The following is a 26,645-nucleotide window of genomic DNA, read 5'->3' on the forward strand; positions in this document are numbered from 1 at the left end:
AGTATATTTTTGAAGTATTACAAATAATCGACGAGTATTCAAGAGGAGGGCGAATCAACGCAAAACATTCATTCACATATTTCACGAAGGTTTTTTGATAAATCATAGTTTGCTTGATGCATCGCCGTAGATGTTCCTAACGTGCTCTCCCCGTGTCATTTTCAATTATAATGTAAGTATTAAGGATTGCGCATCGTAAATGCACAGAAGAGCACGATTATCAATATTATTCCCTAATGAGTTCGCACTTGAAATGCCAAAATGTATGATTGCAAGCAAAATTTGCCCATAGATTAATAAATTATCTTGTTTGAAACTTGTATTTCCAAATATTATTACTTTTAATTTTTTTATCAATGCGTTCTTTTTGGCCTCCCAAATAATCAGTAGTTTTTTTGGGAGGCGGTCGACCGAAAGTGGAGAGAAATCCGGCGAGGGCATAAGCCTACTCTTGTCAAAAGGCGCCAAGGGGTTCGGAGTTTAACGTCCCATCCGACGGACGTCGTACTCACTCAAAGTGGTCTCCAAAAGGCACCTCAAGAAGGAATCGGAAAACCACTGAATAATATGTTGTCTCAAGGTTTTGTACACGGGCCCTCTAGGTGGGAAGCCTGTACGTTAGCCACCGCACCTTTCCGCTCTTCCACCCTTAACAATCGTCTGATGCGTTTGTTAGTTTGTGACATTTCGCTTTGGATTCAAAGTTGCTATTTTAGGCAATAGAATGCGCATAAAACTGAGACTATTGAAATGTGAGGATGAAAAATAATTGGAATAATAGGTTGGGTACAGAGGAAGACTAACCACAAACTTCTAAATATACATGTACTAGACGAAATGATTTTTTTCGTGAAATCCGAAGAAAGCATAAGTCGGCGTAGGAAATAATTAGAGGTAGTCGTAGCTTAAAAAGTCTTAGTAGAATAAAGAATATTCAGTAAGATGTGTGAATAAAAGAGAAAAGAAATTTAACGAAATGATGTTCACGAAACATGCTGGACATAATGGTTTCTAAATACCATCCAGCATGTGCCTTTAAAATGCATATTATATTTGAAGCAACACTTTTCAGAAAGGTTCAGAAAAATGTTTGTTCCAAAAATCACATGAAAAGTAAACTTACAAAAACTCATATTATTAAATGACTTAATCAGAAGTTCATTCCACTGGAGATATGAAAATTATTTCAGGGTATTAAACATATTAGGAGCTTGATAAAATCGTATCTCTTATATCTCTCATCCTTCAGTTCTTTTGTCATATCTAATACAGAACTAAGAAATGTTGAGTAATATTTTGTGGACACCGCAATGCTCATATTTCAAAACATTAAGTAAATCAAATATTTTAAGGGAAGGGTAAAATATAAAAACACTTCTATCTGCCAATATCATAGAAAAATATGTATTGTGGATAAAATCACTGTTCTCTTTCCCAATCATCTTCATTAAATACCTGTTTCAGCATGAGTACACCATTTAGTCTAGTAATACATCACTAGTTTCATGAAACGTTCATCTTATCATTAACAGGAAGGAAATGGAATACATTACATTAATAATGATAGTTGAAATTCATCATAAAAAAACACAGTAATCAACCCGAAGGTCGGTTTAGTTGGTGATGGTAGAGATCACCCAGTACTAAGCCCTATACGGCGTGTGAAAATTCACACATCAGGGTAGGGGGGCCAGTTCCTTTCCCTGTGCCGGTTATGGTTCCCCAGGAAGACCTGGTACCCGAAAAATCATTTTAGCTCGGGTGGAGCTGCAGGTGCCCAGAGTGCCTTGTCCGGGAATCGAACCCGGGACCCTCTGGTCAGCAGCCCAGCGCTCTACCCACTGGACTACCGCGACCCTGAAATACTCAACTATTGTTTCACTGGACAGAATTTCCAAACATCTCAGGATTTACTGTTTGGAAGCGTTGAGTGAATATTTAAATTGTCTATATTAAATGAATACGGTGACTTGAGGGTGCATGTTAAATCATTCTAATATTTGATGATAGATATTCATTAGAATGGGTTTTTGAGATTTAAACGGTTAACAATTTCTCCATTAATACATTGGATGAATCCTTGGTTGAGAAATTAAAATTCAGGGGAGATATTTTGAAAGGAGAGGAAGTGGTCGAGTGAAAATGAAGGGTAGGAGATATTCATTCTCTTGCCCTCGGTGGTAATGAGTCACCGAACTCGGAGCCCGGTGACACAGTGCAGGGCTGCGATTGAGAAGAAATAGTCGAAGGAAAGTCAGCCCAAAGGAACCCAGGGTGTGGGGGGAACGTGTTTTTATTCTCGGCTAAGGGAGAGAGCCCCTCCGTGGGACGACTGCCGCATTCGAAGACCCGTCTAGCCGTCTCTTCTCTGCATCTCGATGCACTCGCCTTTCATACATGACTCCTTTCCTCCGCCGCACCCGAGTCGCACTCCCCGAGTGGGCCAGTCCTCCTCCTTCCTCCCTACAGCTCCTGGGTTCGATCCCCTTGGGCGAACCAGTCGACCAGCTGTCTCGATCACGTGACTCCACTCTGATGGCGGAACATATGCCTCAAAACGGAGCTTATTCGACCACTTCGATCGGGATTTTTGAGTTTCAATCATTAGTAATGGTTTTTATGAGTCGTAAACTAGTAATGATTTCTATGAAGTGGTTATATGTCATTCCACTCTCATTTGACATTAAAATATCTTAGGCGCTTCAAAAAAATAGATATTTCTTGATCGCAAGATAATTTTATTATTCCTAACGGAAAAATTTAGTCTCCGTGAGCAATTAGAGACAAACTTCTATAGTCTTCGTAAATAAACAAGCAAACGATCAGAGTGAAATGCACTTTATTTGAAAGTTTCGATCCCGTTAAAGTTCAAACGAGGTAGCGGAAAGCCTAGGCTGTGGATAGCACAGATACTGTAGGATTGATTACTTTTTTGTTCGTACACAAGACCAAAATAAAGGAAAAAGCATGAAGGTGTTATGATTTAAATTCATGATGAAAAAACACCCGTACACTCTGATAAGCCAGTACTCATGACAAATTTTAATTTTTTCCAATAATCGGTGACTCGTGAACGGACATATACGAGAATGTAGACGGTTAGGTCATTGCAACGACTACCGCAAAAACAACATCTAAATAATTCTCTATGAATATGAATTAAAAATAATTCTCTATGAATATATATATATATATATATATATATATATATATATATATATATATATATATATATATATATATATTCATAAAGAATTATTTAGATGAATACTTTAACACGGCTTGTAGTCTTGCAGTGTTGAGGCATTGGCCGCGAATAAGGACTTGTTGTAAGAAAAAAGGAAAAACATGAACTAATGTAACTGATCAGATATACTGTGAATATTATTTTTTTATAAATAATTCACGGAAAGATTCCTTCGATGAGTAAGTAATTTTTGGTTGATAAATAATTCTATTAAAACCATAATGGACTTAGTTAGGGGGTGTTGTCATATATAAAGCCTTAACGAGTACATGACATTTCAATACATATTGTTTCTACTGCGACGTTATATTATCTATGTACCAAGATAGCTCTTACGTTGGAACAGAGAGTCAGCGAAGAAAACCATATCATTTGGAGTGTTTACGTAGTAGTAGTAGTTTTGAGGGGAGGCGACCGACAGCTAAGGTCATTTGCGCCATAGGGGATGGATAGGAAAGGATGAAGGGTGGAGAGAAACCCGGCGTCGGCATTAGCCTACTCTTTACGAAAGGCGCCAAGGGGTCCGCAGTTTAACGTCCCATCCGACGGACGGCGTACTCACTCAAAGTGCCCTCCACAAAGCACCTCAAGTAGGGATCGAGATACCTCTGAAAAATATTCAACACCGCCGGGATTTGAACCCGCGCCCTCATGGTGGGAAGCCAGTACGTTAGCCCCCGCACCATCTCGATCCCCTTGGAGTGTTTACTCTGTATTAATATTTTAATTATTAAAACGCATATGTGCAGATAGACAATGTCTCCTGGCACACAAGTCCCAAGTATTACAATCAAACTTACCTTGGAAAATAACCTGACATCTTCCAATGAATATCACAAAAGATAATAAATAAAATCAGTCATAAAAAAAACAAAACCCTAAAAAAAAAAAAAACTTCCAAAAACCAATCCCTGGCATAAAAAAAAAAAGAAAATTCCCATCTCATTAAATCAGTTCCCCAATCAACAAGAATAAAATAAAACTAAGCTTTTAAATACAATTTTGCACAACACATCAATTGAATTATTGTGCAAATTGTGTCATCTTTATTTACGAGCATTTACCCTGCTTGGAAAGGGCTTGGTTAATTTTGCAGGTAAACTGTTTAAATAAACAATTGTTTAATTAAGAAATGATTTTTTTTTATTTGTTCTTCCTTTGTGCCCGGCAGTTTACCATGTATCTGTGCTCATTCCCCCAGTAAAATTTGGCTTTCCCGCCTCTTTCTGCTCAAGCTTTCTCTCCCTTCAGAATGCGGTACATTCTACGGTCTGCTCATTTCTCTACTACTTTGTAAAGGTTCCCAGACCAGTGTTTTTAACTTTTGAGTCACACTCTCCATCCTCCTATGCTTCCCTATCCCCTTCGTACACTATACATTCATAAATACCTACCATTGGATATCAGTTTTTTCAACAGAGTTCTTTTCGTGAAATGGTAACGACCTGTTACATATTTTATAGCAAATAGACGACTGGAAACATATACCTGTATGAACAGTACAAAACGAAATTGAATCAACTTTCATAGAAGAAATTTTTTTAAAACTAGGTAAAAGTTAGAGTTTTTCTAATGAAAAAAGGGGGTCAATAACGAATAATTTTTTATCATGAATACATAATATTTTTCCACTTACTCTTTACCCTATTTATTTATATGAATTACATTCGATTTTTTATATCATCATATAAACCATAAGAATTGCAACTTTTTGCTACCATTGGTACGGGCCAGTCAATGAGAACATTTGCTAAATATCAAAAGTTTTAACGAGGGCATGTTCCCCTTTCTAAGTACCTTCCACTGATCCACCGCCAAGAATGCTCGGTTACTTTACGTTTCTGCAGTCATCTCTGGCTGCGAATATTAACTCTCACTGCTTACTACTTAGTAAAGTGACTTTTACAAGGGTAGAATTTTTAGGAACGTAAAAAAGTAACTTATTATAGTTTTTGTCGCGCTAGGGGACTAAAAGCACACTTTTAGATTTTGAAAAGGGGCATAAATCATGGTAGTATTTTAGAGCTCAGTGTGTTTAACTGCATCGGATCCAAGAGCTGCTGCTGCTGCTGGCATGACGTCTACGGTATTCTAAATTTTGGCAACAAGTAATGGAAACAAGGGACGTTACCAATTGACGTATTAGCCGCCGTCCTTTTTCTTCGACCATTTCGTGCAAAGAAATGTAGTTATTAGCCAAGAAAATTTCGTTAGCATATCATTCCTGCGACATTTACTTACTAATCGCTACTACCAGTTACTTAATGCTTAATCGCTGGAGAATCTTATTTTAAAAGTACAAAATCCCAAGTTTATGCCTGAAAAGAAGAGAAAATTTAAAAAAATAAGGCTGTATTAAAAAACATAAAACTAGATATTACTAAAATGACTTCATACTAAGAGCTAATGCATTAAAAAAATCACAGACTTGACCATTCAAGTGTATTCTTTAATTTATTCCAGTCTGGATTACCCATCCTCACCCAACAGCCTTCTTTTAGCATGGTCAAATTAATTCATTTCATTTAACTTCTTTTACCTTGGTGATCAATGGAAGGTTTCCAATATATGGTCACTTTTTCTTTTTTGGAAAAGCCCCTTTCAGCTGCTTTTTCGAATCGAGGCACGGCGGCGACCTCAGTTCTAAAAAAACGTGGTTCTAATTCAGATCGCATAGTCTTCAAGTCGTCGTACCCTCTGCGTTTTATTCCCTTGAGCTACTTCTTTTCTGCTCCCCCTACCGCGTCCCTTCTCTTCAGCCCGCTCCCTCTGCCCCCCCCCCCTCTCTCTCTCTCTCCTCCAGCACACGACACCAACCCTCCCGCGCTGCCCCTCACCCCCAATAGCCACAGCGCGGCTTCGCAAGAGTCTCCTCTAAAAATACTTTCACGCGGCCAACGGGGGACGGGGGATCGCCCCCTTTCAACTCCCGCCGACACCCTTAACCCCCGCGCCGACGACGGATTGCTGCAGATATTTCGCGCAAATTCCAGCTCCCTTCCGTCCGATTTGGATCTTAAATTCATACTCGTATGTATTTTCCCGGCGACGCTCCCGGCCTCTTCAATTGGTATATAGTATATCTCACCGCATCCAATTATTATTCCCGCAGAATGCATCCATCCCTGGCGAAATTAAAAATATCTAATAGAGAAGAGGCTTGCGTTATGGTTTCAATAGGTCTCGCGAAATAACGGGGAGTGTCGTTTATTCTGCATATGCCATACTCCTGAATCATGAACTGAGTTTAATGTATCGGGTATTACCTGCGAAATTATCATATTATAACAAATATGGTATTTTCATAAAATATTTTATATTATTTTTATATTGATTGTTCAATCATTTTTTTGTTTTTTTTTGGTGGAGCTGTAAATTAACGTGTTGCGGAAACGTCTTCATATGCTTTTTTGTCCAAAGTTTTCGGAACTTAAATCTCGCTTGAATCTCTCCGAGGATTATAAAATTCCACATTTAAATATATCTCAACCAAATATGTGAAGTATTTGTTTTATATACACAAGTGCAGTTCGAACCAGTTATTGCAAAGAGAAATTACTGTTACTTCGAGATTGGTTTAGTGATGCAAATCCTGTTTGGAAGGTGAATTCTGGGGGCACACTTTCAATACAATCTTTCCAGAAACCTACAGGACATTAGGAAATTCAGTTATTTCATAATTTAAAGTGGCTTGAGCTTATAATTTCCAGCCAAATTGGCTGATATGGAATTGATGGTCTCTGACCGTTTTTCGCAAGAAGGCAGATCCAAACATGCTCCCTTCACTCGCCTTCGTCCGCCCTCTTAGTAATGCACATTTTAACGTTAGTCTTCCTAACCTTATATTTATTCAAAACGACATAATGTCTCTACCTATTATTCTGCTGAATATTATTGTCATAACATTTTCACTATTTCAAACAAAACTTATTTATTAATACCCAATAATGCTATGAAGCTAGTACTTTGTTGATTTTATTCAAATTTTTAAGACAAGTATGTTAATTAAATTTTTTAAATAAAATGAAATAGAATACACTAAAAATATTAGTAAATATATTAGAAAACTAAAAATTTCCATAAAAATACGGACTAAAATCTATATTATGTACTAAAAGACATTGGCCACTCAGCCATCGGCACTCGTAGCCGCTCACCTATTTTAAAGAGACACAGATGTAATGTGTTCTAAATCCCCCGGCGGAATCTCATCTCCTTCACCATCTGATCTTCCCGGAATTCCTCTGGCCCCACCACTCCTATCCGTGTCCCACTCCAATGCGTGATCCTTTCCACGCGGCGAGCACTCCCACGTGGCGTGGCAGGGATGGAATGCTTGCTAGCTGCGTCTCCTTTTGATGAGTGAGAGTAGGAAAGAGGATCAAAATATCCGAGAGATGTAACGGATTGGAGGGTGAGAGCAAGAGTAGCCACTAATTAGGTGGGAAAGGGGTGAGAGTGTGGAATAATAGAAGTCACTAAGAATTTAGGGGGTAATGCTACCGCCTAAGCATTCATTTGAATATGGTGTATTTTTAGAAGTTGAAATGCTTTCTTATGTAAAAGTGAATAAACATGAATGACTGTATAGGAGATAGAAGGGAAAGAATTATATTTTTCACAGTATTAGCTTAAAATAAATCTGTTTATTATCATTTTTCTCTATAGTCTGGCACCCAGCGTGATCATGAATGGAGACCTTAATTTCACGGAATGCATTTATATATATCATATCATAGCATACATAGCATATATATATCGTATCATAGCATTTAAATATCTCATTTATGGCTCCTAACAGTTGGGCTATCACAGGTCCTGGAATATAAACCAAATAAGCAATAATGTATAATTAGAGTCAAAACAACACCTCTTTTTAGGTTGTGATTTTTGATCGGTAATTAATTTATCCATGTGTATGTTTAGGAAATACTGATCATGAGTTTGAATTCTATAGTTGAAATATCTACGAGTACGTATTAATTGATAAAACTAATTGTTGCTAAGCCGCAAGCCATATACTGTAATATTATTAAAAATCTTAGCCATTATCTTTCGTACTACGAGCTACAATTTTGTCGCCGATATGACCATTATACCACTCATCTTAAAAAGCTTATCACGTAAAAAATCCGGAGTTTTTATGTGATAAAACCACAATATAATAATACATCTTCCATTTAGCTGTTCTACATTAAACAATTTTGAAGTCAAAAGGGAAAATTCTAATTAAAAACCTTTTTGAAGGTAAGTGCTGCATTTGCCCCTTTCTGTACTCTTTTCATTGAAATATTCACGTGTAGACAAATCAAAAAACTTAGACAGTGGAAGGAGAACTGTGAAGGGTATGTAGTAGACCTTTTTCTTCAGGCTCTCAGCATACCCTGGACATATTTCCAACCTGATTATGCGAGTATTTATCTCGTTTATTTACAAGTGTAGATTTCTGTTCATTTAAATTATTATGAATTCAAACTCAGTTTCCGTGAATTATCAATAAATGAACTAAGTGGAATTATTATTTGTTGAAATTTAATGTGATTTTTCATAATCACGTGCGTTCACAGCTTGAGCTTGACTACTGGCTTCCACGCAGTTAGCACGAAGCATGCCCATATGAAATTCTTTAACACCAAAACATACTGCCATTGGAGCCATAATATAGGATAGATAATTTGGTGCCAGGAATAAATCTGTGACCACGCTGGCTATGTGAACAAGTAAATTAAACATTAACATTATAACTTAAGAAATATTTGAAATAATAAGAGATGTCAGCACAGCATAATCCTGGGAGACATGTACTTACTTCGCGCGGAAATAAATATTTCTTCAGTTATGGAAGCTATAGGTTTACGTTCCAACGCTAATTGAGCACGTACTCATTGTTCAGGTGAGTAATCATTTCTACCTTATACTTTTTTATGATGCAAGGAAGAGAAGTTTAATCTTTTTCTCTGCCAAGACTGTAGTTACAGGCTTAATCGCACACTCCGATGTATAGTTTTTTTAATGGTTTTTACATTCATCTGCGTGCCTAGTCACAGACAGATTATAATCGATTTTTAATTGCCTAGCTGAATAGATCAAGTCACGAACGAAATTAGAGCGATCTAATTTGCAATTTTCTTTCCAGCTTCATTTTTTTAGGTGTAATTGTTGAAATCAATTGGGAATGAAATACATTGACACAAGGGAGTGTGAGGGAAAATTGAAGCAAATAAACTTATGCCGTTTCTGTACATACTACCAATGTGTTGAATAATTAATATAATGAAAGAGTTTGTTTACATCGAGATCATATTTATATTCGAATTCAGGAGTGAGTGAATTGGGTATTCTTAAGTCAGAATTCTCCCTTGCCAGATAACCCCGCCAATATGCGGTTTTTGAACTAGTTGTGATTTTTTTAAAGAGCCACATAAGCCAGAATAAATTCTAGATATTTTATTTTGTTTTTTGTATCCTATATTAAATATCGTCTTTAACTGCATATTGATTAATAGAGGTTTAGACTTATACTAACAACATAGATTACAAAATAATTCTTGATCACTCTTTCGTACGAAAATATACTCCTAATGTCTACGTACGCTAATATTTTTTGCAAATATTTTTATTTAGGAATTATTACCTAATAAGGGTGCAAGCTATTCTACATGTACTGGTTCAATCAGTCTATTTTTTGTCGTCATTTAATCATACCTATCCGATTATTTACAAATCCACCAGAAAGAGAGAACATCAAATGCCTTATATATTATGATATAATTTTTTTCCTACGGTATAGTTTTTTGCTTCATTACTTTCCCCATTTTATATTACATATTTAACCATACATACCATATCCTAAGGCATTCATGTTGGAAAAAATTGAGATGTTTCACGAAAATATTATGTAAAATGCTTATGCTTTTAATTTTAAGCTTAGTTAACTACAAGAAGGTATGTGTTACATCTTTTCAGCTTTCTTTAATTGCAAAATTTGCTAGGTCAGTTATTTTCATGTTTGAAGTTGAACCCTTCAATTTCTAATATGCCAATTATATTAAATCGAGCCACCCTATGCATTGCCAATATGTATAATACATTTTGTACACGGCATTGAAACAACCGTAAAATGAATATTTCTATGAGTTACTACGATGTGAATTACTGGATAAAACAAATATCGCCAGGAAGCTCAATAAAGGTAAAATTTAATATAGATTTTATACGGCGCATGACATTCCAACGTTAAATGACCTCCACAAAAGGCACTGTAATGTCTAAGATTACTTCAAATTTGCTATTACACGGGGCGTGGATGGAATGGTTTATCAGAAAATCATTAGTCTGGAGGTTCGATGTCAATCAGGAATGAAAGAAGGAGTCATTGAAAAGGAGACCCTTTGTCGGCACCATTCTTTGAGAATGGTAAGATAGAACACCAGAAGGATCGGTAAGTTATGGTTCAGGAAAGCATTTCAGAATGGAATGGGGCTGGATTGAAGTAGAGGGCATTCCTGCTAGTGAATATCCCTGAAATAGTTATGCAGACAAGGGGTAATGCATTCTAAGGAGTTCTTCTGCCCCATGAACCGTTTATTTTAGCCTGATTTATGATGGAATAATTTTCCATGGAATGCAAAATTAGAATCAGAAAAAATATTCATTGATTTGATTTAGATGCACAAAATTTTGGAATTTTTAGAAATATTTGCAATCATTGGTCTTTTTGAACTACCATTTTACTAATTAAATTTCAACGAAAATGTGCGGATGGTTTGAGGCCGAAAACAAGATGAAATCGAGTTTCGGTTGGAAAACTAACAAATAACTCATCATAACTCAGGAATATATGAATTTTTTAATGGCAATGTTTCATACACTGTAGCTTCTTCCTTCATAAATAAAAACACTTGTGATAAATGGATATGTGCGAACATTTTACAAGTGGCTTTGAATATGCCTGAAAGTAAATACTACTACGCACCGACACGTCAGGTTATATACCATTGACGGAATGCTACCATAAACGCTACGTTAATTTTTATCGGTATGAAAATAAACATAATATTAGTTTCCATTATATTCTGATGATACTTCATGAATTATTTAATTTTCAACCCAGCCCACTTTAGTAGTAGACTCTACTCCAATGATTATCTCGATCTCATGATTTTAAATTCAGCAGTAAAATCCCATAGCTGTGTATTAATTGATTACATTCCAGGAAAACCGAGTTTTAGAGGGCCCCTCACTGCAGGCGGCCATAGCCGAAACAATCCCAAAGAGTCATATCGATTATCCCTTTTTGCACTCACCGTTGGCAACTGCCTGCATCCATATATGCCCCGATGCACTGAATAAAATTCCACGCATTTTACCGGAACGTGTGACATGCATGTTCCGTCGCTGGGAATTCATTTCCAAGTTTTCCATTTTGGTTGAAATATTCAACGGAACTTCGGTTTTTGACTGTTTATTTTGCGTGGTGACTTGTATCGAAATGTCATAGCTGGAGAAATGACGGAAAATTCGAAAGGCAAAATAAAGTAGGCTGACTAGGAAATAAATTGTGGTTTTCTGACACCATGTACTGAGTTTGGAAATGTGATGGACGAGCTTGAGTGATGAAGAGTAAATACTGTGGATAAAATTTCGTTGGAGTAAGCAATGGATGAGGAGAGGTTATATATCATTGACGCCATTTTTCGGAGAGAACTTACCTTAGACATCTGTGGACGAGAATGTTAAGAGAAAGAGGGTTAAATTTGGTGGTTTAGCAAGGTTATTGTCAAAAAATTAAGATTAATTAGATTACAAAGTAAAATTAGAGAAAATTATTTGATTGCAAATACAACTAAATCAAATATATTATGAAATATTTAATCCTGATCATGGCATGGATTAGGAAAATATTCTTAAAATGCGAAATAATGACGAAGGCGGAAGCATAGAAAGTAAGATTTGTAGTAATGAAATAGTGAAGGGAGTGGTTGATGTTAAATAGAAGCGATAATAATTCATGAAAGTTCTGCATAGAGTGGTTGACTTTGGTATCCCAATTACAATTGTGCAGAAGGAATCTGTAGACACAAAGGGGATTGAAATGAGCCACGAAAGTTTTCATAGAGAAAGAATTTGAACAAAAATTACAAATACGAAAAAATAACTCGAAAGAAATGAGGGGACAGAATGTTTGAAGGCAAAAGAAAACAATCCAGGGCATGCTAAACATTTATTCGTCCTACGATTAAAGACCGCTTAAGAAAAATATGAGAGATAATACTACCACTGCCTTACAAAAAATATGGGAGTAATACTATATTTCCTTTGACGTAGATATTTCCATTGTGCAGTTTTCCATAACTCTAGTTCCAATTTAATATTTAAAATCAAGGGTTTCATAACTTTTCCAGTTTTTAAAATTCACTGTCAATCAAAATTCTATAGCTAATTAAAATAGTCAAGGGGGATATAATGGGAAAAGGCGTTCGACTTTTTCTTTGGGATGGACGCCCAAGAGTTTTTTTTGGACATGCTTACATAGTTGCTGACAGAAAAAGCATCATCGACGCCCTGTAATTCTTTATATAGAGATCAAATGGGATTTGAATGTTGCCCGGAGGATTTATAAAAGTAGCGCATGCCTTTTGATCCGCCTCGTCTCCGAACCCATTTCCTTATTTCTTTCACCTGGCCGCCGAGACTTTTTCTCACCTTTCCTAACGGCTTCACGCATTCCCTCCCCGACCCCCCCCCCCACCCCAAAAAAAAACCAAATGAGGGACGGAATGAAATTTTCCGGGTGCAACACCGCCTTAATGAGCCAGGTTGTTATGGACCATAAATTTCTCCGTTCCAGAAACAAGTGAATGATAATGTGCACACCGCAATTTTTCCCCACTCTTCTTTCCCATCCCTACCCATCCCCTCCTTGCATTCATATCGTTTGTTTCTTTTTTGACTCGGTTTAGATTGGAGGGCCTTTCCTGTTTACGCGCCCGAGAAGAGCGCCTGAAAAGCGTTCCGCTAAACATCCAGCGCATGCGTCACTGACGTCACCGTTCGATCCTTTTTTTTTCTTCGTGCCGTCTCGCTTGTGTGCATGTGCATTCCATCCCTTGGTAATTGGGAACCTAGGCTTCCGGAAAAAAATAGATTGGGTGACGAAAAAGCGTTTTGGTGTGCGAGGGAAGATGGTAAGCTGAATCTCTGTCGAGGGGAGCTAAGAGGTTTGTTTGTCCATGATGACCAGCGTTAACAGAGTTTTTCACGAATGAGTCTAATGGACTAATAAGCGGGCGCAGAAAATTTTAAAATCAAAGTTTAATCAGTAAATTAAAATATTTACTTTTATTTACGGTTTAAAACATGGACACGGTCAACCTTAAAATTTTCAAGATCAGGATCTAAATAAAATTGTTATTGCTATATTGTAGAAAAATGAGTCCAGGAAATTACCGCTTATGAATAAAAATTAAGCAACCGAATATTTTCAGGTTTAACTCTGTACAAACTTTCCATATTAGAGAGAAATGGTATTTAGCACTTGTGATTTCAAACTTGATAATTTAAATAAATATGTTTATGAAGCATTGTGCAGTGGAAATCAAAATTGTCAAATATCATTCCTCTCCTATACAAATTGAGGATCTTAAGATTAAGTTTCTGTGCTTACAATGGTTAATTCCAAAGGTTTGAGCGACGTTGAGTGGAAATAGAGCATGTATGTATGGTAAGCATCAAAATATTAATTTTCGTAAAAATGTCTTTATTTATTCAAGAACTGTTACTAAATATGATGAATGTCGCCTAAAATTCATGTATTCTAATGAAAACCTGGGTAGTGATTAATAAATTTACTTATGTAAAAATGCATACCCATCTTCCTTCCTTCAAATTAAGACAGGTTGAGAGCCAGTAATTTTTTTAACCAGGCACGGCGTGCATTCTCACCCATGCCAGCTGTTTAACGGAGAGTTTTGGAAAACTATTTACAGGTAATTATAGTCTATTGAATATCTCTAATATGTACATCTACAACTTACCCTGCTAAACGCCACCATGGTATGTGACAGGAGGTATTAGTCGCCTGCGATCGCTGTTACTTATTTATTATTTTTAGTGTTACAAGTATGTATTATTTTATTTTCAGATGCTTAAAAATGTAATTTATGATATTTTCTACTGTTTTGGCCACTTGTTAAGAGAGAAAAATAATTTATTATTCAAGGACAATGCCTTCCCTTTGTGATCGCCCTTACCAACATGATGTGGGGGTAGGCTTATTTTCCCAACTCCTGCTTTAAACCTGCCCTATTAAAGCCTACCTAGACGATGAATATCATCTTCGCATCTCTAGTTTATCCAAATTAAGATTTTTCTTTGATGATGTTACAGTTTCTACTCGTTCATATCTATTTTCCGGGAAAACAGTAGTTTTTCTTGTATCTCGTACAGCTCGGTAGTTAGGACTTCCTGCTCGGTGTCAAAAACTCTTTGGACGCATTTAAGATTAAATACGACACCGAATACAGTTATAGTGAACGTGAACCACTCGTGCATCTATTACTCTAAGTCTAAATGCCCATTAATAATGCTGTAAATTAAATTTTTTGAGCTAATTTTTCGATTTAAATATTTCAATATGGAATGATTCCCTTTCCTACCACTCCGTGCACAACTCTGTGGAATGCTGAATGGTAAGCTGAAGCTGGCAGGTTGTATGGGTTTGGTAGTCACGTTCTAGGTGTACCAAATTTTGAAGGTGTGACAATAGTAACTCATACCTATTTCGATGTATATCCTAATAATTAAGGATATTGTCGGGTCGCTTGGATCCATTTTTTTAATCAGCAGAAAGGAAGAATACTTATGTTCCCCTCTAAAAATTATGGATATTTTCCTTAGTTCTGGATGTCTGCGTCGAATTTCACATAATTTCTTGTTTTCTCAGGTGACTGGTTTGAAAATATTGTCATATATTAAACGAATGCAGTTAATGTGGCGAGGTCAATTTATGTCTCAGGCTTACTCATTAAATTCATCCTTTTATGGCATTCTCATTTGTATTTATGTCACTCATGGGTAACGAATACTTTAGGGCTTACCTCTTAGTGTACAATTACTAAATGCATTTCAGTTTGGCAGATAAGTTTAACTTGCTTCCTAACTACCGTACGGTAATGGGACGATGCCCTTTTGTCTGTGGGAAAGATAGGTCACTTTATCGGTCCAGGGTCACTCCAAGAACCATTCTTTCATCCGTCACCCATCCTGTCTTCTTTCTACCTCTATCCTCCAGTAGGCACCTCTGTACTCTCTCTGCTCTTGCACTCGCGTCCCTTTCTTCCTCTCATTTACGTGCTACACCCGCTGCCGCCTTCATTCATTTCCTCCCCTGCTCATACTTTAACCCATACTCTCCAAACTCCCCACTCTCTCACTCTTCGCAATACCGAACCGCCTTGCCATCTTATTCGATTCTATTCTCGTCCGCTTATTATATCCCACCGACTTCCGTCTAGGAGCTTATTTACAGCTTCGAAAATATTTCATCCCTACCTCTTTTAAACTTTTTCCCTTCCTCGCCGCTTCAGAAATAGCTTTCTCATAGAATAGGACTTTGGATATTGCCTTCCCCATCGACCAAAAGGAGGAGGAGACGAGGAAAAAAAATAAGGGGAGGCATTAGACCCCGCCGCCCCTCGAAGGGAATGCCGCAAACAGCCAAGACGCCCGCCCAGAGCTGCGCAGAGCGGTACTCCTCACCCCAGCAGACCGACCACCTCCTCTGTACTTTTTTTTCCCCCTCGCTCTGGCTCCCAAAGACGCCACATATACACAGCATTATTGCACAGATGCGCCTTATTCTCTGAAAAGGGAATATTCGCGACAGCACGAGAAGCAATTCAAGACTTGAAAAGGCATAGTAACGGTCGGAATCTTAATTGCGTTTCCCTCTCCCACTTCTCAATCCTCCCTCTCCTCCCCTCCCCCTACTTTGCTCCCATCGTTCGATTCTCGTCGCCGGTAGTTTAATGAGATCTCGGAGCCTAATCACGAGGATGAAATTATACTGACGGAAGTCGGGTGATGATCTACGGTCGGTAGAAAAAAATCGCTCGTGCGTGGAGAGCGCATATGGGGTGGCGAGGAATGTGATGGAGTGCGGTTGGTGGAAGGGAAGGGGGGCGTAAGAGGTGGAATACTCCGGGGATGGAGAAGGCCAGTCAATTTACAATATCCGAGATGGTTTTATGAACGAGAAAAAGTCTTTGCATCTTAAATTTTATCCTCTGCGTATGGTATTGAATCAATGATGAGAAAGATATGAATCTAATCCAACAGCCTATGTCGAACGCTGTGAGATATTTTTCGTTTACGACGCTCTAAGTTGGCAGTTAAGTCCGATTATTTTGAGGAATGTGGTAAATCGCCCGTTGGTTCGGTGCCGGCCGGGTAGCCGAGGTCCCATTTGCTCGACAGCGCACCACGCCAGTATTACTCGTCACTAGAAAGCCTCTGCGGTCAGGTAGCCTGTTACTCGATCGGTTCGATCGCCGAGCTCATAAAGCCTCCTGGTTTATGGGGGCGTTGATACTCTGTCCCTTTTTCAAGGACAAATACAGCATGTAATTCCGTTAATGTATTTTTACCATGGTTTCTCCAAATGGGAGAGGTCCCAGGGAGTTGGGAAGGATCAAAGATTTCTGTCATCGGAGAGAAGATCGCGAACTAGTTTTTGGCCAAGACATTGAAATCGCTATGATGAGCTCCTGTTGCAAGGACTCATTTATGAAATCTTAGAAAACATGTGAGATGGAGTAGTATTTCTTGTGAGTATAACTGTCCACATCATTCAATTAATACCAAGACATGTATGTAGGAGATTTGAAAATGTATCCAGTGAGCATATGCTTTATCTAGGACTAGAAGTGTTAATTTTCAAGAGAAATCTTCTTTTAAGTACAGCGCGAATCACTCCCTTAGGGTGCGAATATATTATTCATTATTTTATAAGGTGGATATTAATGATATGGTCCTCATTTGAGGCTTTTCGGGAAATTTAGAAAAATTCGTCGTGTTTAGAAATGTTTTTTGCCCAATTAAAAATCATTTTAAACCTACTGTGAGTAGTAAAAGATTGCTAAAAGTGAGTTCATATTTCGCTATTTTTAATTTTTTAAATCTATTTTCATATAAACGCTATCGTATTGACTCAGTAATTGAATCATAGTACATAATGAGAGCTAACTCGGACTGCTACTGAAATTATGGGGGATAATCGCTAATTTTGAGTAATCAAGTAGTATCATCCAAATATTTTAGCATTTCGCTGTAGCATCTAAAATGTCAACCGCAGTAAATACATTTTGGCATTAATAGCTCTAATTTAAATATTGGATTGGTAATTGCATTGATTTGACTGAATAGATTAAGTCAATCCTTCAAGTGAGGTACGCAGGCAAATTATGCATTGTATTTCATGTCACCAAAATTAACTTCATCAGCCACAGTTTTCATTTTCATACCTTTAAAAAATTTAATTGCTGCATAGTGGCTAGAAATTTTGAGCAATTGAATTTTAACAGGGTAACATTTTAAACCAAAGGTACATTTTCATTTTCAATGTTTTAGCAATTCAAACCTATTCGTAAAAAGTTTTGTGTCGGTTTAAAATGCTAAAAATTGCAGATTTTGCCGACCACACCACAATACTTGCAGCTGATGAGTCGTGATACAGAGGACCTTGAATTTCTTTTGCGTGGCAGGAGCCATTAAATTCCTTATTTCGTTCTTGATATTTTTTCTATTTTTTCTCAATGCTGAATTAAGTTTCAAATGCAATTCATTTGAGTTATTAGGGTGCGGTATTTAGCCGGTATTAATCTCCGATACACTATTACATATGCTTAGAATTGTCAACTATAAATCAAATCTCATTCGTCGCAAACCGCAAAAGAATTCTTTCCTTCCTGTTTAGTCTATCAGAGCATTAAAGTGATTATTTATTCTTTTTGCGTCCTCTACGTCACGATTTGACATTCCGCATAAAGTCATTTTAGTCAGAAACAAATTCAAAAATGTTGATTAATGGCCTCACCTCCTACATTAACTCTCATAAAACGGACCTTAAAACGGCACGTACAAGTTTGGAATCCACCGTATATACGTTACGTCATGATCGTAAGTTCATGGTTGACAGTATAATGCTAATTCTCTTCGACGTTTTAATTTCCTGGAAAGAGGGAAAACTATATTCAAGGAAGTTTCTTCCGATCTTCGAGAGTCATACGCTTGCTGATTTAACCCTTCCCTCATGACTTAATTATTCTTTCGTGAAATACATCTGTTCATAGCATTATTCTTAGAATCGTGAATTAGATATTGATCATAAAGTTTCAGATTTATTTGTGATTGCGACATTGTTTTCAGTAGAAGGATGCTATAATCTCATTTATGAATTACTATTTTGAATTTGAATGAACTAATATTGTCCATGTATATTTCCATTGAATAATAATAGATATTTTATGAATGTTTAAGCATCGGCAGCTAACTCATGGACCTATTTTTTATATCATTATGTTATGGAGCTTAGTAAAATCAGACTATGAAAATCAGTGAGCTGAATTTATGCAATTTTTCCATTACTACAACTAAAGTTATGTTTCCGCACACTGTGGTTATATATTATCCTATCCATATATGATTTCCCCAAATAAGCTATTAAGCACTGAATACCAATATACATGTATGCCAGTTTATACCTTCTTACTTTGTCTACAGGTGTACGCGAAATGTATTTTAGACATCAGTAACTTGCTCGAATGATCCAAAGATGAGTATTAGAGATACCCTGAACTAATGAATATCAATGAAGTAGGAACCAATAAAATATGTATCCTGTAATTCCTCAGTAAATATTATATTTTGCATTCATTCGTCTACATCTAGATGTAAAATTCACGAAATAATACATAATATCTTTCTCAGGCGTTAAGTTGGTGATTGGCAACACCCGTTGAGAGTGTAAAGAAGGATTTGGGCGGAGATAAGTGGGAAGGGTTTGATAAGAGCATGTAAACCTACTTATTGCACTATAACATTCATCAATAATTTTTTTTAAATAAGGTTATTTTATAGAAAAATACCGTAAGTATATCCTAAAATAGTCCCTCTGATCATTCCCAGCAGAAAATACAGTAAAAAAATTCAGATGCTGACTACACAATGTCCTGGTCACCTTAACACTCACGGTCCGTTGCAATAAGTCCTTTTTATTCCCGTCTCCCTTTGCCATTTTTTTAGTATTCTTGAAAACTTAGTTGATGAAGGAACGTGCACAACTTTATTATCATCATCTTACATCTTAAAAAGTATTGCCCACTAAATCTGAGTTAAAATAATTTTCTAAAATTTGGACGACTGCAAGTAAATTGGAGTACCATTTTTATTTTTGTCAAAGATTAAAGGCAAAAATATTCTTACTAATATTTAATGTCGCGAAATTGAATAAATATTTAAGCTAATGTAATTTTGAGCGTTCAAACTCACGCCTTTAAAACTTGCCTTCCGGCAATTATTTAAGACTAACACGAGTTTATAATTCAGGAATGGGCTTTTCGTGATTGGTTAAGATTAAATAGTGAACTTATTAGTGTTTGTTTGTGACGTAAATGAATAATCAAATTTAAGTATAGAAATTTCATTTCTAAGTTTCCTTCAGGTATAATTCAGTTAGGTTTGCTTAAGGATTTGAAAAAACGGGAAATGACTAGACAAAACTTTACAAGGTATTGAATAATCGTGTTCACCCCTGCTTTTCTTTTAAGGGTTTTCCCAATTAAAAAGCTCCATATATATTTTTATGCACTTGAATGCACACGAAGAGACAGTCCCAAATTTATGGGGTTGGTTACTCCTACTAATGTTTACGTCTTTTTTGCAATGTGAATGGAGTAGCTCGGGCAATTACTACCTGGCAAGGTGCCAACCATAAGGAGTTAAACAGGACACACCGTCGCCATGCAAATGTGTGATCCGAGCAGGCCATGAACGAAAGGGACCATGATTAAATCTTACCAACTTGGTTTCCCTACATGACGGGTCTTCGTAAAACTCTCCAGCACAGTAAAAGATACAAGGTAAGCCCAATCAATATTACTCAAAAAAGGACTCGGAAAGCTACCAGTGGATCTACTCGAGAACCGGAATTGAGCTTTGGTGATACAGACAAAAGAAACCAGAGCACCTGCCATGACTGTGATTTCTAGACGTCTTAAGGCATTGCTCAGGGTGTACCATATCCACAATTATCAGCAATCAACCTTCGGGTTCACAAATGTGCCGAGGGAATTAAAAAAAACCATGAGACAGATTGGAATAGAAGTGTGAAAACAAAATGAGCATTATTTTGAATAATTGAACGGATAAAAATGAATCTACACCCTACATATAGGCTTAAAGTAAAACAAAATTCCTTTGAAAGGAGAAAAAAGGCGTGTTAGGGTTGAATATAGCATTCAACCATTCATCTCCTAAACTCGTGGAGGAAGTTTTAGAGTAAATATTGACGAACAGGGCTCCAATTGACTCGGAACCCATCGCTTGGCGCGTTGTGGCATCAAGATCCAGCGCTGTCCTCATCTCCTAGAAGAAACCTTATGCATCCGCGGCGAGGGCGTCGTCTCGCGCCTTCCCGCCCTTAATGCTTCCGTTGTGTCTCGGACCACTTGATTCCTTCTCCCCGCGATATCCTCTCTCTCTCTCTTCCTGCTTCTACTCTATTCGCGCATTGCCTCCCTCCCGCCGTCTTCTCATCCCCGTTCCTCGATCCTCCTCGCCCCCCCCCACAACAGTAACCCATTCCTTCCTTCGCAGCCTCCGAACCCCCTTCCCCTCCCTCCTTCTCAAGCAGTTCCCTAGTGATGAAGGTCATGGTTTCCCACTACTCCCACTACACCACCACTCCTTCCTTCCCTTCCCCTCTCCCGACTACGTGAACTTCCCCCTTTCTGCCTCCCACCCGTTTCTATCCTTCCTCCCACTCTCTCCTTCTCTCTCTCCCTCCCTCCTCCCACTCCTCCACCACCACCACCACCACCACCTCTCCACTCCTCAGCCCGCCTCGCGATTCTCCGTCGGCTATCCTTCGGCTTCTGCCTTAGACTCAGGCGCGAGTTAATGCGACTCGCTTCGAGGGAGTGTGTGTGAGAGAGAGAGAGAGACAGACAGACAGACAAGAGAGATAGATAGAAGGCTGGCTAGTAGTGTGTGTTCCGTGTGTGTGTGTGGCTGTCGTGTCCCGACGTCGGCCAGACGGTGAGCAGCACCGAGCGAAGGAGTCGCGCGCGCCTTGTCGGCTTTGGCACTCTCGCCCCAGCTCCCGTCTCCCGAAAAAGTCTCTCCCTCGCATCCAGAGGGACCCTAAACCTTTTTCGCTCCGAACGTCGGCGATTAGCGCCTTGGCGTCCGAAGGACCACCTACCGGCCCTCCTGCCCTCGAGGCGCCGGCCGTTCGCACGGATCGTTCCGGTGTGCTCACGTGGCGTCCGACCCACGTGCTCTTCCGCGGTGGGGTGGGGGGGTGGTGGTGTTGGTGTTGTGGGTGGGGGTTGACGCCGGAGACCTCTGGCCCGAAAGCGAGAGGTTCGCCCGGAGGAAGCGAGGGATCTTCACCCTGTTGAGTTGGAAGCAGCCTCCCGAGTGCGGTCCGGCCTGCCCGACGTCAAGTTATTTTTTTTGATAATTTTCCACCTTTTTCGACGAGTGCGACCAAGTGAAAGGGGGTGGGTTTTTTTGGGTTGAGGGGGGTCAAGATGCCGAGGGTTGGGGCGTCGTTTTGAGGGGGGTGACGTCGAGGGACTCTCCTGAGCTGACATCTCCGTCGTCATCGGCCCGTTCTGCATAGCCGTTGCTTGGAGAGATACAGAGAGGAGGGAAGGAAGAGGAGTGACCTCAGGAGTAACCCCGCGCAGGTCAGAGAGTCAAGTCAACCAACCAAGCCCCGTCTCACAAACCCCCTTCCTCTTCCTCACCCTCGCACCAACCCTCTACCGACCTGCCCGCGAGCAGACGGTAGATTTTCCCGCCATGGCGGATGTACCTCTCGCGACACCGCACCCTTTTCCCCCTCCCCCTCCACCTCGTAATCGTGTCCACCACCCTCTCTCACCCCCCCCCCTTCCCGTCTATCTAACCCTCGGCACGCCAAGCCGTAATCCACCCCGCCGCCGACCCTCCCCCTTCGCATACTGCCTCGCCTCGGGCGTTTAACCGATCGAAACGCACGTATTTTCACCCTCATCCCCTTAAATCCCTCTTCTCCTCCCGCTCCCATCCCCCCGCCGACCTATCCCTCCACAAGGCACAACGATCCTCCATCCCCGCCTTACCACCTCCTCGGACCGCCCCTTCTGCCCCTCACCTTATCCTGCCGACGCCGGCGGTGCTCGTCGCCGACTTGTACGGCACGCGATGCCGTCCAAAGGCGCCTCGTGTCCGCCTCCCTGGCCTCTAGGACGCAGTAGTACGTCCTTTCTTTCCCGATGGTGAACGAGATTTTCCCACTCTCGTGGGGAGACCGTTGTGTGGCCGGCGCCGGCGCAGTGGCCGGGAAGCCCTCGTTTGGCGGGAGTCGAGGCGGGCGATACGCGCCGCTCGCTTCACCCCGCCTCAAGTCTTGAAGATTCGGAGGTACTCGAGGGCAGGGATTGATTGGGGTCCCGAATCAAATGGCCCGAACCTCACCTCACCTCTTCCTCCCCCTTTACGCGGCTCCTTCAGTTACTACATGCACCTTGTGACCACATGCAACAAGTCCTCTGACAAGTCTTAAATGTTAACGAATACTTCAAATTCGCATGCAAATTAACTTGGTCGTAAAATAGCATGTGCTGCACCGTTAATAACCAGTAGCAGACTGATTATGTGCATGGCAGTGTAAATTGACTGTGAGCTTTAAAAATCGGGGTTTAGTTAACAAAATAGCATTGAGAATCAGCAAAATATTTGAATTCGGTTTTCAAGCAAGACCCCACCTTACGAGTATTAGTTCGATTCACTTGGTGCCCCATCTCGGAATTTTATGCGCATCTACTTACGACCTCAATATCGCACCACTATTTCCTTTGTTCAAATTATTCCCCAACTGACTTATTACGGTTACGATTATACAATATTGGATGTATTTGGAAATATCATCGCTGTTGAACTGGCGTTTATTTCGCCCTGGAAAAGATACTTTCTATTTACAAATTATTCTTTGAATGCCCGCTTTAAATGTGGTTTCCCGTCCAAAGTAACAGCATTTTAGCTGAATTCTAGGTTTATAAACAGGTCTCATCTAGCCTAGGAAATAAAGCACTCCTACATTCTGAGTAGTGTCTGTTACTAATGCATTCCACGAAGATTTTTCATTTTAGATGTGCAAATCGCCTATTTTTATACTCATCGGCTGACGTCTGCTGCCAACAGAGCCCACACCCTACTCTGACTTTCCTCTTAATCCGCCTATTATTTCCGTTGTGGTCGACAGCTGTAATTAGTCAACAAATTTGATCAAGGTAAAGAAATTAGGTAATGAGAAAACATTTTCACAAAATGTCAATAGTGGCATCACTCTTCATTTGTAAATAACATTAACCACTTTAGTTACATATCTGTAATATGATCCCAAACTTGCACTTCAGTATTAATACAAATGTACAAATAATAACAATTATATTTATTTAACAGGGATTCGTTATTAACGAATAAAGGGTGTAGATATCATAAAGGTTAGTTGAAGTTTTGAGGAATTTCCGGGCAATTCTTTTTTCTTTTATATATTTTGGAAAAGTGTAAGGTCGTCACTCTTGCGGAAATCAATGTTGACCCCGCTAAATTGATAAATCTTGTTGATTATCAACACTACTATAGTTATCCAAGCTCTCATCCGAGTTGAGGAAATGCCATTCTTTTTTCACATACCTTTAGTTATACCTCACGAAAAAAAAACATAACATCACAAAAATCTTTCTTTTTATGTCCCTGAGGAAAAGCAGGTCTCAGATTCTGAATCCGAGATCGTGAAACATTCATCTGAGGAACTCGGATGAGTCAAACTAAGAATCTCTCGAAGTATAAATGGTGTTATAAAATTGTTCCGAGGAAAATCTCGCTTTGTAGTTTGGTTTGCGTTTGCGGATCTGGGTTTCGTGTATAATCGGACCGGGAGACGGTTGAGTAAGTGCATATGGAAGAGGTGCAAGCGAGTGGACTGCAAGTTTCTGTATGTGTGCGCTTGAGAGTGTGTGTGTGTGTGTGACAGAGACTGCAAGTGACCATTTGTGTCTGTGTATGTGTGTGTGTGTGTAAGCGTTGCGTGGCAGGGGCATTGTCGGTGCCGCTCGGGCGGCAGGTTTTTTTTTTTCTTCTCCTTTATTTCCTTCCCTCGTCCTCAGCCCAAGTCTCGTCCCGCTCTGCATTTTCGATGCACCCACGTCACCCATGCGGACCACTTTTACTGCGCATGCGCCCTGCAGTTAAAAGTGTTGCGCCTTTTCGAAACTGTCGTTGCAGAGAGAGAGAGAGAGAGGAGGTATGGAGACGGAAAACCTCAGAAAATGGTAATAGCAATATTTCTAATTTCGCCGTTTCCCTAATTAAAATTAAACCGGCGTTGAATATTAGTCATTCTTAAAGAAAAAAGATCGATATAGGTGACAATGAAACAAAATCCAGTACACTAATACAACGGGTAAAAAATAGAATTTGAAACAATGTCAATTTTATGGTCTAATTACGTGTCCGAACTCCGATTCGCGTTATTTTAGGAAGCTTAGCTACTTATTTACCCTACACACATGCTTTGTTTGCCGGTGTTCCGTTGATGAGCCTTTCTAGGGACTCGATGTTTTCATAATAAATATAATGACGATTATTCTCATTAAAGCTTAAACATTTCCCTCAGGGCAAGTAATCCACGGGATAATGTTTTGGTTTCGCTGCCGCCAAATATTTAAATATCTTCTCTTCAGTTACCACTTCAGGATATAACGCTGCATTCATGACATTCGTTCGTACATAGCTGCACTGAATTTTATTTTGGATCCGAAATAATTCGGGTGACATTAAAAGACTTGCAAGGATGCCAATTTGGCTCGCAACTTTTGGTGGCTATAATTAATTTTTTTGGCAGGTAGCGAAAGAAAACTAGGGAAGATCCGTCTAATTATTCTTTCTTTTAAATAGACTTGCTTTGGGGTCTCATGGATGACTCTAAAGGTGCAATCTTACGACGTAAAAGTCACGCCATGGTCTACTTTTCAGAGGAATAAAGACGGTAGTGCATCATGTCTCCTCTGCCTGCCTTTCAAGAGTCTCTGTGCCTCCGGCTTCTTGCCTTTGAATCTAATGACTCGCTTCAATGAGAAATGCACATTGCGAGCGGCAATTTCAACCACGCCCCCCCGTCCGACTGGTCGGTGAGCCTTTCCAGCCGATATAAACTGTCCGTAATGGCTCTGGAATAGCTAAGGGATGCAGCCAAAACGAGTGCTTTGGAAGGGGATTTAAAATCATCAGCTCTCGAGTCCCCCACGCTTCCTCTTTTTAAGATGACAAGAGAAAATGATCATGGTACTTGATTTAATGCAAATTATAAGCCCAGATGAATTAGTAGGAAGTTTAAATAGCGAATCTGTATTTGAAATACAATGTTAAAATGCATTCGATATGCACCCGGACGATTCCATGGATTATGTTTAGATATTGATGGGGACGTGGCATGTGGGCGGAATGGTTTGAAACTATAACTGGTTTCCGCTCGGTTCATGATTTTTTCCTGCTCAAAGATTTCAAAATTGTGGTTACCCTTGAATGCTCTTTGAATTTTCTAGTTATCTTTGCTGCGTACACCTCGATTTTAACTGTATTTCTCTTAACATTCTTTGCTGTGTAAAATTTTTTTTCATCTCCATTGTTGGATAATTGCACTATTGAAAAAAATTGCAGATGTCAGTATATTAACTTCATTACTATTAAGATAAATACGATAATGTGTAATCTTTAATGCGCTAATTTCCGTGATTGTTAATATTTATCGGACCATACTTGATTTTTTTTATGCTTTGGAAGCGAGGGGATCGTAAACGTTTTCATTTTGGTTAAAAATGTTCCGTTGCAAGTTGTCAGTTAAGGCAATTCATGACTTTTAAGTTCTTGCCAACGTTTCTTTTAAGTCGATGAAGAGTCGGGCGAACTAGTCTTTAATTATGAGCGTGTGGATGATTTTTCAGTGAACGTGAGACACATCCGTATTTTGGTTTTCCTTCAGCATCGCCATATGGCAATTCTATTTTAAGGTACTGAGATCGATTGGCGCTCGACCAGGATATACATTAAAACGGTAACCCGCCCTGTG

The sequence above is a fragment of the Hetaerina americana genome, unplaced genomic scaffold, assembly GCF_022747635.1.
Source record: "Hetaerina americana unplaced genomic scaffold, ioHetAmer1.1.p SCAF_10, whole genome shotgun sequence".
NCBI classification, from domain to species: Eukaryota; Metazoa; Arthropoda; class Insecta; order Odonata; family Calopterygidae; genus Hetaerina; species Hetaerina americana.